Source organism: Peromyscus maniculatus, chromosome 8 (assembly GCF_049852395.1).
Source record: "Peromyscus maniculatus bairdii isolate BWxNUB_F1_BW_parent chromosome 8, HU_Pman_BW_mat_3.1, whole genome shotgun sequence".
Classification (NCBI taxonomy): Eukaryota; Metazoa; Chordata; class Mammalia; order Rodentia; family Cricetidae; genus Peromyscus; species Peromyscus maniculatus.
Genome location: NC_134859.1, coordinates 54528834 through 54541039, shown reverse-complemented (window position 1 = coordinate 54541039; position 12206 = coordinate 54528834). Strand labels below are relative to the sequence as shown.

General features: G+C 46.9%; 1 long non-coding RNA gene across 1 annotated transcript; it reads right to left on the bottom strand.

The window, feature by feature from the left end:
- Positions 1–2568: 2568 nt before the first annotated feature.
- On the bottom strand, positions 2569–11526 carry LOC143266893 (uncharacterized). The gene is made up of 3 exons (XR_013041704.1): positions 11423–11526; positions 10271–10371; positions 2569–3176 (listed from the first exon to the last, which is right to left on the bottom strand). It is a non-coding gene; the product is annotated as an uncharacterized LOC143266893 (long non-coding RNA).
- Between the last annotated feature and the right edge of the window lie 680 nt (positions 11527–12206).

Here is a 12206-nt window from a genome sequence, read left to right as displayed (position 1 = left end):
CTGTGTGGACCAAGGAGCACCAAATGGGAAGCGGGCAGTGACTAGATCCTAGAGAAGACATATTGGCGAAGGTTGGAGATTCCCCATCTGTACCACTTCTAGCAAAGGGGTACTTGGTCTCCTTGGCTTTACCAGATGGTGTCGTGTCCCATCCATGCGTTCAACAAAGGTTATGGAGAACTTATCACCCAGGAGCCAGGCACTAGAGATGATAACAAGGCGAGGTCTTTGTTAGCGGAGGAGGGGTGTTACCGGCAGGGTGATGATGCAATACCGGGAGAGAACAGAGGACTTGGGATTCGGAGGAAGAGATAGGATAGGTGAGGGATGGGCTTTTGGCAAGGGCTGAGGAAACCACTCCCAGGGAATAGCTGTGCCGAACTTCCGAGTGCGCCAGCATGCTGAGGTGCCTTGTCCCTTGCGTGACACTGTCAGGGGTGAGGTGGCCGGAACAGAGCATGGGAGAAGCTAACAGCGTTCATGCAGTTCCAGGAGCAAGAATCCTGCGGATGGGCCTCTCTCAAGTCCTGGTCCTCCTCCCACCTGCCCCAGGCAAGCAGCGGGATGGGGAGTATCCAGGTGTCTCCCCCTGCTGCTCTTCCTGGATCCCTGCCCTAGGTAGGAGGAATTATTCATCCTTCCTGCAGGGAAGGCAGGTTGGGGAAAGGGTGGTGCCCAATCTGGGTCTTCAGGTCTAAGGCCTTAATAGGAAGCCCTTCTTGGCCTGGAGGAGAGGCTTCCAAAGGGTGGTTAGGGTGGTCAAGCTGCATGCTCCTACATCCCACTCCTCTGCAGATAAAAATGAGCATGAGAGAAATAAATTTTAAGCCCAAAAGGAAGAGATAAATAGGGACAGGGGGTGGGGGGCCAGGGCGTACCAAAAGGCTAATTCCCTGGATTTTTTTTTTCCCTCAAGCTAAAGATGGAAGTGGGGTGAGTTTCTGCCTGTGTTTCCTGCTGAGGCATGATGGCGTGTAGAAGACCTAGGCCAGGAGTCCAAGCTATAATGCCCCCGATTCTCAGCCTCCTCTCCATCTGTCATGTTGGGATATAATAAGAAATGTATATTTGGTCTTTGTCCCAGTTCCTGCCACAGAGATCCTAAAACCTTTGGAATTTCCCGAGTGATCATGGCACCAGGAACATCTGTTGTTGTTTGGATTAAGCCCCTTTCAATCATACCTGGGTTTATGTTAATGAGGAGGCTCAGGAGCCCGGGATCCATTGCCAGATGGTTGGGTCTTTCAGCCTCAGTCCCTAGCTGCTGAGATGGGGAGGGTGGCTAGAGACTGATTGTATCACATATGTTCATATGACGCCTGTATGATGTCTATATAATGGAGCCTCCACATGAACGCAGCACAGCGCTGCTCTGGGGACATGGGGCTCGGTGAGAGTATGAAGGTACTGGAGGCTATCAGGTACAAAGACCGCACGGAAACTCCTGCCCATCCCTGCACCTCACCTGATGCGTCCCTCCAATTGGGGGACATCAGTAGCCTCTGTAGGGCTGTTTCTTTATTTCCTTATTTATGTAGCCAAGGGTGACCTTGAACTGATCCTCCTCCCTCTGCCTCCCAACGGCTCAGTGTAGTCTGGAGAAGAACGGTCTCCATAGCTGTACGTTCGGTTTTGAACGAGTGAGCTTAGGAGGTACACATCCGGGGAAGTAAAGGAGCAGGGAGCAGGTAGCAGACAGATCGAAGCTGCAGATAGACGGGGAGACATCAAAGCTTATAACATCCAGCACAGGCGACTGGAGTAGCTTGTTTGAGCTTACAAGCATCCAGCAGAAATCACCTGGGAAAGCTGAAGCAATTAGCCAGAGTCGACCATTGAGCTTCCCGCTTCCACATTCTCAGTCCTACTGCAGGTGTTTTTATACCACGGGACAAACAGTGCTAGTCTCGGTTGGAAGTGGTTCGCCTTCCAGTGTTCTCAAGGACAGGATGTTTTATTTATATTATTATTAGTATTATTTTGGTTTTTCAAGATAGGGTTTCTCTGTATAATAGTCCAGGCTGTCCTGGAACTCTCTTTATAAGGCCAGGCTGGCCTCAAACTCACAGAGATCCGCCTGCCTCTGCCTCCCGAGTGCTGAGATTAAAGGTGTACACCATCATGCCCATCTCTTTCCTTCTTTTCTTGAGACAGGGCCTCACCATGTAGCCTTGGCTAGCCTAAAACTTGCTAAGCAGACCAGGGTGGCCTCAACCTCACAGAGATCCATCTGCTTCTGCCTCCACGTGATGGGATCAAAGGCGTGTCCCATCCCAGCCCGACTCTCAACAAGCTTAAACAGCACACGCCAGTTTACCAGTACAATTTACATTACACCGACCGAGTGCTGGATTCCAGGGGTGGTGTGCATCCAGACATCTTTTACCTCCCCTGCCGTGACTGCCTTTACAGGTCGCCACGTGTCCCGTATGTGTTAACTAACTCCCAGATGAACTCCATGATGACCAGATCTGGGAGGACATTGAGTGTTCAGAGGAAAATCATGTCTCACATAATTTTCCCTCAAGAACCTCATGAAACCATTGTGTTTCATGAACTTGGACATAATTTTTTTTATTACGTTTATTTACTTACTTAGTTATTTGCTGTGGTGCATGTATGTGCGTGTATGTGTGTACGTGCCCCACAGCACTCCTGTGGAGGTCGGACAACTCGCAGGAGTTGGTTGACTCTTTCCATTATGTAAACCCCGGGGGTCAACGGAAGGTCATCAAGTGTGGCAGCGGGGTACTTCTACCCACTGAGTCATTCTGTCAGTCCACCCTGGACACTAACTTGTTCCGTTTCTTTGGTCTGGAATGCCTTTTCAACATCCAACTGCTCCTTCGGGGCTCAGCTGATATTCACACACTTCCACAATGCCTTTGTCCAGTCCAGTAAAAACATTCACTCAGGGCTGTGGCTGGAGGGTGATGGCAGAGGAGCTGACTAGCATGCATGAGGAATTGGAGGGAAAAGAGAAGACTCACATGGATTCATTTTTCCGTGTTCCCATGTGTTTATTCATTTAATCCAGGCGGGGAGCCTCTGTTTCTCACAGGATTGCTATTGCGTACACATTTGTAACTTCGTTGGAAGGTGCTGGGTGGATGGAGGCTCCTGCAGGAACCTGGAACTCCTGAAAGATGACTCAGGGAGGCCGTTATTTCTGGTTCCTGGCAGAAACAAAAGAAATTACTTGCTGGAGAAAAACAACTCAGGTTTTGGCCCTGTGATTCCTATAGATTAAGATCAATAGTCCATCATCTCAGGATCGTGAATCATTAGACACACAAGGAAACAATTCATCATAAGTGAGAGTCAGCAGAAACAAATATACATATATATCTGTAAGGATGTATAATTAGAATCAAAACATCAAATGAAGCCAGGCATGTTGGCTCTTACCTATGATCCTAGTACTCAGGAGGCACAGGCAAGTTTGAGGCCAGCCTGGTCTACATAGTGATACCTGGTCTCAAAACTATATAAGTTCGCCGGGCGTTGGTGGCGCACGCCTTTAATCCCAGCACTCGGGAGGCGGAGGCAGGCGGATCTCTGTGAGTTCGAGGCCATCCTGGGCTACCAAGTGAGCTCCAGGAAAGGCGCAAAGCTACACAGAGAAACCCTGTCTCGAAAAACCAAAAAAAAAAAAAAAAAAAAAAAAAAAAAAAAAAAAAAAAACTATATAAGTTCGCTGGGTATGGTGGTGCACACCTTTAATCCCAGTTCTTGAGAGGCAGAGGTAGGCTGATCTCTAAGTTCAAGGCCAGCCTGGTCTACAGAGTGAGTTCCAGGACAGCCAGAGCTACATAGAGAAACATTGTCTCAAAAAAAAAAAAAAAAAAAAAAAACTATATACATTTTAAACATTTATATGTGTGCAGTGTTTATATATCATGTATGTGTATGTGGTGCATATGTGTGTATGTGCATGTGTAAATGTATGTATGCCCATGGGTGCACAGGAGGAGGACAGAGGAGGACATTAGGTACTTCTGTCTTAAAAACAAAATCAAAGCCGGGTGGTGGCACATGTCTTTAGTCCCAGCACTTGGAAGGCAGAGGCAGGTGGGTCTCTGTGAGTTCGAGGCCAGCCTGGCTACAGAGTGAGTTTCAGGAAAGGCTCCAAAGCTACACAGAGAAACCCTGTCTCAAAAAACAAAACAAGGGGGCTGGAGAGATGGCTCAGAGGTTAAGAGCACTGACTGCTTTTCCAGAGGTCCTGAGTTCAATTCCCAGCAACCACATGGTGGCTCACAATCATCTGTAATAAGATCTGGCGCCCTCTTCTGGCCTGCAGGGGTACACGCAAACAGAACACTATACATAATAAATATATCTTTAAAAAAAAATTTAAAAAACGAACAAAAACAAACAAACAAAAGCAACCAAACAAACACAAACAAAAAACCCAAAAACAAAATCAAACAGAACAGTCACACATACCTAACAGAGGACTTATGTACAGAATATAAAAATCACTTACAAATCTGTGATAAGAAGAAAAACAGGCAGGGAGGTGGTTGCACACGCCTTTAATCCCAGCACTCAGGAGGCAGAGGCAGGCGGATCTCTGTGAGTTCGAGGCCAGCCTGGTCTACAGAGTCTATAGCCAGGACAGGAACCAAAAACTACACAGAGAAACCCTGTCTCAGAAAAACAAACAAACAAACAAACAAAAAAAAACAACAAGAGGAGGAGGAGAAGGAGAAGAAGGAGAAGAAGAAGAGGAAGAAGAACCCATTAGAAAGAGGAGCTGGGGGACAGACAAAAGAACAGAACATACATTTAAAACTGTGTGTGGCTGGCAAGGAGGTCCAGGAAGGCCGAGGACGGCTTCTGGGACTCGGGTCTCACCTTCCACCTTGTTGAGTCTTTCTGGTTTCTCCCGCTGTCCTACATTCTCCAGGTCAGCTGTACCAAGAGCGTCTGGGAAATTCTGTCTCAGCCTCCCATCTCACCACTGGAGTGTTGCGGTTTACAGATGTCTGCCACTGCATCCAGATTTTTTTTTTTTTTTAAGACAGGATCTCCCTATGCAGCTCTGGCTGGCCTGGAACTCACAGAAATCCATGCCAGGCTAAATATCCTGCTTTTTCATGTGGGTTCCAAGGTTCAAACTCCGGCTATCGGGAATGTTGTGGAACACCTTTACCTGCTAGACCATTTCCCAGGGGCTCACAATGAGATAGCTTTCTTTCGTTTCCTTGACTGTATTTGTTTTTGTGGTTCTGGGGATTGAGCTTAGGGCTTTGCACACGTTAGGGAAGTGTTCCACCACTGAGCCACACCTCTAAGCCATCCAGTCGGTTTTTGTGGATAGCACTGGTGTCTTCCTGTGCAGTTCAGGCTGACCTAGAACTCACTCTGTAGTCTGTCGCCCTCCAACCTCAGTCCTTCCGCTTCAGTCTCCTGAGTGGAGAAACTACAGGAATGAGCCACCATTCAATTAATATATGGCTTTTAAAATCTAGTGCCCTGACCAAAGGTATTTGTGTTGTTTTTATTCATTGGATTTCTTTCAAAACACCTTTATTAATGTGCAATTGGCAAAGAAGAAACTGTCCGTATTTAAAGTATAAGAAGAAACTGTCCATATTTAAAGTATTCAACTTGGCAAATTTTGATGAGCATGAGCATATGTACCCAGGCAGCCTTTACTGCAATCAAGATAATGAAAATACCTGCTATCCCTATGAGTTTCCTGTGTCTCTTCCTAATCAATTACTTCCTTCTCTCTGTTCCTCTCATTTGTATTTCTTAAAATTTTATACATCAGATTCATAAAGTATGTTCTCTCTTGTCTGTCTTCATTTACTCTGCATAATTATTATTTTTTTCTTTGTTTTGAGACAGGGTTTCTCTGTGTAGACCAGGCTGTTTCTGGAACTTGGATCCGCCTGCCTCTGCCTCCCAAGTGCTAGGATTAAAGGTGTGCGCCGCCACCTGGCAGTAACTCCTAAAAACATTATATGATATTAAGGGTTGGAGGTACGGCTCAGTGGCAAAGTGTCTTCCTAGTGTGCGTAAGGCCCTAGGTTCCTCCCCAGCTTTCCCAAAATCAAAACAACAACAAAAATATTATGTGAACTGAAATAAGCTAAAAACAATAAAATTGGTTAAACTCAATGCTATTTAACTTTTTTTTTTTTTTTTTTTTAACATTTAGTCATGCATTTGTGTATGCACAGAGGTCAGAGAACAACTTGGGGAGTTTTCTCCTACTCCCATGTGGGTTCTGGGGATTGAAGTCAGACTGTCAGGCTGGGTAGCCGCTTCCTTTATATGCTGATCATCTGGCTTGCCTGGAAACTCTATTTAAAGAGAGTTTAAACTCTATTTAAAGAGAGCAAAAATGATCTACAGTTTATAGTTTTTGTTTCTTTCTTTCTTGTATTGTTTTGGGACAAGGTTACACCCACACGCTACCACATCCTGTTTATGCAGTGCTGGGATTAAACCTAGAACCTAGTAAATACCAGGCAAGTAGTCTATCAACTGAACTACAGCGCCAGCCCCCCTCTTATTTTTGGCTGGAAGAGTATGTTGTAGAATATTATTTCAAGGTGTGTTACTTTTGTTTATGTTGCATTTAACTCTGTGAAGCTGTGTTACTGTGCCTGTGTGAAACACCTGATGGTCTAATAAAGATCTGAACAGCCAACAGCAAAGTAAGAGAAAGGGTAGGTGGGGCTGGCAGGCAGACAGAATATAGAGAAGGAGACATTTGGGAGGAAGGAGATAGGAGCAAAAGAGAAGGAGGAGGACATCAGGAGCCAGCCACTCAGCCACACAGCCAGCCACGGAGAAAGAATGAAAGTAAGATTACAGAAGGAAGAGAAGGAAAAAACCCCGAGGCAAAAGGTAGATGGGATAATTTAAAGTTAAGGAAAGTTGGCAAGAAACAAGCCAAGCTAAGGCTGGACATTTATAAGTAAGAATAAACCTCCATGTGTGATTTATTTGAGAGCTGGGCCCCTCCAAAAGAGCAACAACCAACAACAACATATTTATTCATTTTATTTATTTATTTATTTTGTTGTTTTGAGACAAGGTTTCTCTGTGTAGCTTTGGAGCCTCTCCTGGAACTCACTCTGTAGCCCAGGCTGACCTCAAACTCACAGAGATCTGCCTGACTCTGCCTCCCGAGTGCTGGGATTAAAGGCATGTGCCACCATGGCCTGGCATTATTCATTTTAAATTGTATTTATTTTTATGTTTCTGGGTGTTTTGTCTACACATTTATGTGCCACAAGTGTGCAGTGCCTTCAGAGGCCAAAAGAAGAGGAGCTGTAACAATAGCAAAAAAAAAAAAAAAAAAAAACTGTAACAAAAAAACTGTAAAAAAAGTTGTGGGCCACCATATAGGTCATGAGAACTGAACCTGGGTCATCAAAAAGAACAGCCAAGGCTCTTAACTACTGCACCATCTCTCCAGCCCCATATTATTAGTTTTTTTTTAAAGATTTATTTATTCATGTATATGAATGCTCTGTCTTCATGCACATCGGGAGGAATCTGATCCCATTGCAGATGGCTGTGAGCCACCATGTGGTTGCTGGGAATTGAACTCAGGCCCTCTGGAAGAGCAGCCAGTGCTGTTAACCACTGAACAATCTCTCCAGCCCCAATATTATCAGTTTTTAAATTATGTGTGTATGTGTATCTCTAGGTGAGGATTTGTGCACCTGTGCATGCAGTACCCAATGAAGGCCAGAAGAGGGCATCTGATTTCTGGGAGCTGAGGTGATTATGAACTACCTGATGTGGGTGCTAAGGAACTGAGCTCGGGTCCTTGGTAAAAGCAGTATATACTCTTTATTTTAAGTTTTTCAAGACCGAGTTTCACTGTGTAGCCCAGGCTGTCCTGGAACTCACAGAGATCAGTCTACCTCTGCCTCCCAAGTGCTTGGATTAAAGGTGTGTGCTTCCACTACTTGGCCAGTACATGTTCTTAACTACTAAGCCATCTCTCTAAACCCTTAAAAGACATTTTTTGTTGTTGTTGTTTTGAGACAGGGTTTCTCTGAGTGCTGGGATTAAAGGCATGCACACCACCACCCAGCAAAAGACATTTTTTAAAAGCAGATTGTTTTTCTTTTTTGAATTTTGTGTGTATGTGTGTTTTGCCTATGTGTATGTTTGTGTATTACTTGGGTACCTGGTGCCTGTGAAGGTTTGTGATGGTTAAAATGTATATTAAGGGAGGCTGGAGAGATGGCTCAGGAGTAGTAGCTGCTCTTTCCAAGGACCTGGGTTCAATTCCCAGTCCCCACACGGTGGCTTACAACCGTTTGTAACTTCACATGTATGTAGTGGTGGTACATAGACATACACTGAAGGAAAACACCCATACATGCACAATAAAAAAATAAAATTTAAAAAAGAAATCAAAACAATAGCTGCTTTTGAGATACGGATTTTTTCAGAGCTGTGATTATTTTTTTAAAAAGATTTATTTATTATGTATACAGTCTGTCTGTACACCAGAAGAGGGTACCAGATCTCATTACAAATGGCTGTGAGGCACCATGTGGTTGCTGGGAATTGAATCTCTGAGCCATCTCTCCAGTCCCAGTGCTCTGATGATTGAACCTAGGGCCTCACACAAGCCAAGCACGCACTCTACATTGAACTACACCCCTGCCTTTTCCTTATCTCCCTCTGAGACAAGGTCTCACTACACTGCCCAGGCTCACCTTGAGCTACCGAACTTGGGATCCTGCCCCAGCCTCCTGAATAGTTGGGATTCCAGACCTCCAATTCCCTATCTGGCTGGATTATTGTCTGCAGTGATGCATGTGTACAGGAGTTACAGTTTCATTGAGCTGTATATTTAAACGTGTTACCACGTACCGCATGTAAGTTAGGCCTCGATAGAGAACTACCACTGAGCTACATCCCACAAGCTTTGCTTGCATTTTGAGACCTTAAACTGGAGATTTCTTTACCTCAACCTCTGAATGCTGAGATGACAGGGGTGTGCCACCATCCCAGCCACCATCCCAGCCACCATCCAGCAATATGGCCATTTTTAGCATATTCCTACTTATAAAGAAAAGTTTACTGGGCATGGCAAAACACACTTACAATTCCAGCACTTAATAGGCTGAGTCAGAAGGATCTCAAGTTTGAAGCTAGATACATAAGGAGACCTGGCTTCAAAACAGAACAAAGGAGAATCTAGATACAATAAAATAATGGTGAAAATCTAGTATAGGAAATATACATACCATTAACATAGTTGTTTCCAAGTATCATATACTGTAGGCAATGCTATAGGTCCTGCTTTTATACTGTTGACAGCACAGGTTTGTTACAGGATCGCCATAAACACATGAGTCATACGTTATAATAAGACTTTACCACCCCCCACCCCCACCCCGGAGCTGAGGGCTGAACCCAGGGCCTTGTGCTTGCTAGGCAAGTGCTCTACTACTGAGCTAAATCTCCAACCTGTTTTTTTTTTTCTTGAGACAGGGTTTCTCTGTGTAGCCTTGGCTGTTCTGGAACTCACTCTGTAGACCAGGCTGGCCTCGAACTCAGAAATTCACTTGCCTCTGCCTCCTGAGTGCTGGGACTAAAGATGTGTGCCACCACTGTCCAACTCATTGTAGGCATCTTTTAAAAATGTCTTATGGAGCAGTTCGAGGCCAGCCTGGTCTACATAGTTCCAGAACAGCCAGGGCTACACAGAGAAACCCTGTCTCAAAAACAAACAAACAAACAAAACCAACAACAACAACAACAACAAAAACAAAAACCAAGCAAACAAAAAGATACCTACAAATGTCACCCGGCAATGAGAAGAGATACTGGCTGAGAATTTTCCAAATCTGATCAAAATTGTGAGTTCATAGGGAAAAGAAATATAACACAATGCATAGAATAAATTGAAAGGAATCATTATCAAGTACTATACAAGAAAACAGAAATGCCAATGATATTTTAAAAGCAGGGAATAATGACAGATCATCGACAAAAATCATCAGATTGGATTAGACCGGCAGATTGCTTTACAACCAACATACTCAGCCCTACTGTATGCCTACGCTGTTCTGAGGACTTCAAACTCCAAGATGAGTAAGACGGGCCAATTTCCTACCCTGTGGAGCCCACGGCGTACAAGTGTGACAGATGAACAGTTGCAGCGTGTCTAGTTGGAGGACAAGGAACCGGTAAGAAATCGTACTTGTAGAACTGCAGTGTGATTTCCCTCCAGGGCTGGGACAACTCGTGTGTTTCCCAATATACGGAGGGCTCTTACCACTAGGGATGGAGGGTGACAGTGCTGTGTTCATGGAGTCATCCTTCCTTGGGACAGGAGGCAAGTCAGATAGTCAAGCCTTGAGGCTTCCTCTCTGGGACCTCAGAAGAAAAGGGAGAGAACATGATCCTCCTTGAAATATTCCTCACGATCCCATCTGCATGCCCAGTGCGGTGGCACACACCTTTCATCCCAGTGCTAGGGAGGCAAAGGCAGGCAGATCTCTGTGAATTCAAGCGTGGGCTACATAGTGAGACCCTGTCTCAAAAAAGCAGGGTCGGGGCTGGAGAGATGGCTCAGCGCTTAAGGGCACTCGCTGCTCTTTCGGAGAACTGTGTTCGGTTTCCAGCGCCCACTGGTAACTCCAGTTTCAAGGGATCCAACAGTCTCTTCTGGCACCTGTGGGCACTAACACACACATGGGGTACATGTAGGCACACAGACAAAGGCTACCTAGGGGCTGAGCTATAGCGGAAGTGTCAGTGAGAGGAAAGGCGTCCCTTGGGCCACTGAGTGCTCCCCAGACTCACTTCCTGACCCTGTTTAGGACCAGAGCTGTCTTCGTAACACCACCCCTCGGCCCCGGCTCTATTCCAAAGCGTCCTGTGCCTTGGCTTCCCTTCCAGAGGTTAGGACCTCTCTCCTAAAGGCCGTGCCTGTGTCCTGCTTCATCCACATTCCCGTACCTGGACACAGCAGTAGGTGCCTACTGCTTCGGTGAAATATCTGGGGGCAGGGACAGCATGTGAGACAGACAGGGCCGGGAGAAAGATCTAGGGAGCCCAAGGGAGGTTAACGACGGCCCGGAGGAGGCTCGCTCACCTGTCCAGCAGGTGGGGTGAGCGCAGCCTGGGCGTCCGCCACAAAGGGCCACCAGGGAATTGGTCCTCGATTGCTCCGGGCCAGCTTCCAGGACCCGCCCTCCGCCGCCTGGGGTCCCGCCCTTCTTAGGGTTTAATACCCGCCACTTGGGCGGCTCCGCTGCTGCCTCTTCCGCCTCTGCCAGGTGAGAGTCCGCACCTAGAAGGGGCGCCCGGGGCTGGGACCAGCAGGATCCCTTTGGGGTGCGTCACTGGATCCCTTTCCCGGGTCCTTCCCTTCCTTCCCAGCGTTTCTTCCTGGCTGCCTCCTCTCCGGTTCCTCCCTTCCTACCTGTGGTGCGACGACGCAGGGTCTTTCTGGGCCTGGACTTTCATCTGCTCTCAGTTCCGAGGCCGCCTGGGGTGGCTCTCCGCGCCTCCCACCCCCACTTCCACCCCCCGCCCGCAATCCAGGACTTCCTCGTGGCTGAACTGCAGCGGGATCAGGGAGAGGGCCAGGGGTGTGAAGGAGAGTCTTTGGCCAGGCAGTCCGGACCCAAAGGCCTAGAGCCTTGGTAATGGCTGGTGGACGTGCTTGGAAGCCGGCCGGGGCCGAGTGACGCAGTGGAGCACCTGGGGGCTGTACCTGGAGCTGAGCTCAGGTGGGTGTGGAGGACCACACACCTGGCCGCCCGGGCAGCTTTGTGAACGCTTGGCAGCCGGGCACAGATACCTATTTAATTTCTGATGTTGTTCTTGCCTTGGGTGTTTAAGAAGCCGTGGCGCTGGGCGGGCATCACTGGGGTGAGGTGGTAGGTACAGCCTCACTACGTGTTTGTGTTTATGTGACCCTTGGTGTCTCAGATATGTGTGACGGTGTATCTAGGTAGCTTTGATTGTGGAGAAAGTGAACTGTTGGGTCTCAAGTACACCTGTGTGAGGGTGTGTGGCAGTATGCCTGCATTTCGAGGCCGTCTATGGGAATGTCTTGGACTTGAGACAACATGTATCTGATTGTCTCAGGCATGTTTTGTAGCATATCTAGGTCTGTGTGTGTGTGTGTGTGTGTGTGTGTGTGTGTGTGTGTGTTCAGCAGTAGGTGGGAGGCAGTGTACCTCATATGTATGTCTTCCTAT